The sequence below is a fragment of the Marmota flaviventris genome, chromosome 17 (assembly GCF_047511675.1).
Source record: "Marmota flaviventris isolate mMarFla1 chromosome 17, mMarFla1.hap1, whole genome shotgun sequence".
In the NCBI taxonomy this organism is placed as follows: domain Eukaryota; kingdom Metazoa; phylum Chordata; class Mammalia; order Rodentia; family Sciuridae; genus Marmota; species Marmota flaviventris.
Window position 1 is genome coordinate 41,859,018 of NC_092514.1, and position 3,793 is coordinate 41,862,810.

A 3,793-nucleotide genomic window follows, 5' to 3' on the forward strand; every position below is an offset into this window, starting at 1 on the left:
TTAGTCTCTGTGTCCTCTATTCTGTACCATTGGTCCACCCACCTGTTTTGGTACCAGTACCATGCTATTTTTGTTACTATTGCTCTGTAATATAGTTTTAAATCTGGTATCGCTATACCGCCTGATTCACACTTCCTGCTTAGAACTGGTGCGGCCAATTTGGAAAGCAGTATGGAGATTTCTGGGAAAGCTGGGAATGGAACCACCATTTGACCGAGCTATTGCCCTTCTCGGACTATTCCCTGAAGACCTTAAAAGAGCGTACTACAGGGATACTGCCACATCGATGTTCATAGCAGCACAATTCACAATAGCTAGACTGTGGAACCAACCCAGATGCCCTTCAATAGATGAATGGATAAAAAAAATGTGGCATTTATACACCATGGAGCATTACGCAGCACTAAAAAATGACAAAATCATGGAATTTGCAGGGAAATGGATGGCACTAGAGCAGATTATGCTTAGTGAAGCTAGCCAATCCCTAAAAAACAAATACCAAATGTCTTCTTTGATATAATGAGAGCAACTAAGAACAGAGCAGGGAGGAAGAGCAGGAAGAAAAGATTAACATTAAACAGAGACATGAGGTGGGAGGGAAAGGGAGAGAAAAGGGAAATTGCATGGTAATGGAGGGAGACCCTCATTGCTATACAAAATTACATATAAGAGGTTGTGAGGGGAATGGGAAAATAAACAAGGAGAGAAATGAATTACAGTAGATGGGGTAGAGAGAGAAGATGGGAGGGGAGGGGAGGGGGGATAGTTGAGGATAGGAAAGGTAGCAGAATACAACAGTTACTAATAGGGCATTATGTAAAAATGTGGATGTGTAACCGATGTGATTCTGCAATCTGTATTTGGGGTAAAATTGGGAGTTCATAACCAACTTGAATCTAATGCATGAAATATGATATGTCAAGAGCTTTGTAATGTTTTGAACAACCAATAAAAAAAAATGCCTGAGATAAATATCATCTCCAGAAGCAATGGTTTCAACTCCTGGCAGAGGTATGTGTTCCTATTGATGACAGTGACAATAAAATTGGGACTGAGATCAGGAATTGTCACCTGAATGAGAACATTGAGAAAGGATCATTACACTGAGCTTTTAGTTGTCCTCTTATTCAACACTGACTCTCCTGTTACAGCAGAGATCAGATGTTAAAATTACCTTTCCAAGTTGTTTTACCAATACTTCTTATATTCATCCATTAAGTAATCCAGGTGAGCCTGAAGAAAATGAAGCCATTGGAGCAGCACAGGGGCATTTGGGAGCTGAATTGGGAATCCCCATGGGAGAGGATCCTTCAGAAGAAATGAAGAAGAATTCATTACAGGGTTCCATCTGATGGCATCAGAGTGAATACGAAATTGATTACATTCTGTTTGTTAGGAAGAACATAACTTTGAATCCAGATGCCAACAGATTTAACCCTATTAATATGTGTCAAAGGAAGGACTAGAAGAACTTCCTAAAACAGCAGCCAATGGTGAAATTAAAATAACTCCATGGTTTCAAATTATGGTAATATTTTTCTTTAAATAGTGGGAAAATGAAATCATTCAAATCATTTTATTGACAAGAAAATATAGAGAATGTGAATGTGTAGATAAATGATTACCTCCAAAAAATGTCTATTTAGTGAGTTTAGAATGTTTTTGTCTATTTGTTTTGTGGTATTAGGAACTAAACACAGGGAGCTCTACCACTGAGACAGGGTCTCACTAAGTAGCCCAGGCTAGCCTCAAATTTGCAATCCTCCTGCCTCAGCCTCCTCTCTCTCTAGATAGAATTACAGGTGTGCGCCATTGCATGAGGCTGTTTTAAATTTGCGCCCCCTTACAAGTAAAAAGAATAAGAAAAAAAATTCAAGCCCCCTTTTAGGATGACTTTTATATGATACATTGATACTTTACAACAAGAATTTGTGTGGTGCCGGGTGCAGTGGAACATACCTGTAATCCCAGAGGCTAAGAAGCCTGAGATAGGAGGATCAAAGCCAGCCTCAGCAACAGCAAGGCACTAAGCAACTCAGAGAGACCCTGTCTCTAAATAAAATACAAAATAGGGCTAGGGATGTGGCTCAGTGGTCAAGTGCCCCTGAGTTCAATCCCAGTACCCAATAATAATAATAATAATAATAATAAATTGTGTGAAAAGAACAACTGACATAATTTTATATCACACCCTCATACAGCTGTTTGTAAAATGTATGGAACATTATTGTAAAAAGAGAGATAGCAAATAAAATTTAATTTAGCTGGGCATAATGGCAAACAACAGTAATCCCAGTGACTGGGGGGCCAGGCTGGGAAACAGCAAGACCCTGTCTCCAAAATAGAATAAAATAAAAGGGGATGGGGGTATATCTTAGAGGTAGAGCATGCCTGGGTTCAATCAATCCCCAACACCCCCCAAAAATAAACCTTAAATTTAACATGACAAAAAAATGAATAAATTTTTGTGTGATAACTAAGGGTTGAAAGTAGGTTTCTGTTTATACATGAACTTCAGCACAGTTCAGATGTTACTCAGAAGAGACTGGTAGAGCCCAAACTTTTGTGTACATTAGGGGATAACATTAACAACCCAATCCAACCCAATTCAACAGGAATCTCAGGAAGCAGCCAGTGGATGCTTAGATTTTCCCTGAAAATTCATAAAGGAAGGGTTCAAATATTATCAATGATACAAACACTCCCCTAATTAGTAGCTTAGACTACATGCCAGTGTCATGAGCAATCTTTCTAAAAAGGGGTGCTAAATTATCCCAAATCATCTAATTTCTATGGGTATGGGGGAAAAAAATGGACAGAGTTAAATTCTAGTTAATAGATTATAGTATGCATTTATTTACTACATCTAATCTTGCATTTTAGAAATCCTAATATAAGAATCTTTCATGGGGCTGGGGATGTGGCTCAAGCGGTAATGCGCTCGCCTGGCATGCGTGCGGCCCGGGTTCGATCCTCAGCACCACATACAAACAATGATGTTGTATCCGCCAAAAACTGAAAAATAAATATTAAAATTAAAAAAAAAAAAAAAGAATCTTTCATGGGCTGGGGATGTGGCTCAAGCAGTAGCACGCTCTCCTGGCATGTGTGCGGCCCGGGTTCGATCCTCAGCACCACATACAAACAAAGATGTTGTGTCTGGCGAGAACTAAAAAAGAAATAAATATTTTTAAAAATTCTCTTTCTTAAAAAAAAAAAAAGAATCTTTCATTCTTACAGTTATCTCTCAAAGGGTGAAGACTGACAGATGACCGGTATTTTCTCCATCCTCAGTACTGTCATTAATCTCTTGTTCTTCTGAAATAGCTTAAGCACTAATCAAAATCACATTCTAATAGAAAAATCTTTGTTTACCCAAGGAAGTGCGGCTGTGCTACTGTCTGTGATTCCGAGTTATCAATGCTGCATAAGAAATTACCTCCAAGGGGCTGGGGCTGGGGCTCAGTGGTAGCGCGCTTGACTTGCATGTGTGAGGTACTGGGTTCAATTCTCAGCATTGCATATAAATAAATAAAATAAAAAGGTTTATCAACAACTAAAAAAATTTAAAAAAAAAAAAGAAAATCACCTCCAAAACTTAATGGCATAAAACAATGACATTTATTTTGCTTATGAATCTGCACTTTGGGCTGAACAACTAGGGACTGGAGTCTTCTGAGGGCTTGTCCTCTCACATGTTTGGTGCTAGTTGAGCTGAGACCTTAGTTGGAGCTGCCAGTTACTTCCTTCTTCCTCATAACATTGTAGCTAGATTCCTAATGTAAAAGAGAAA

At 38.7% G+C, this 3,793-nt stretch overlaps 1 pseudogene; it reads left to right on the plus strand.

The window, feature by feature from the left end:
• Positions 1 to 958: 958 nt before the first annotated feature.
• LOC114104196 (isopentenyl-diphosphate Delta-isomerase 1-like) lies at positions 959 to 1,605 on the plus strand (annotated as a pseudogene).
• Positions 1,606 to 3,793: the final 2,188 nt, after the last annotated feature.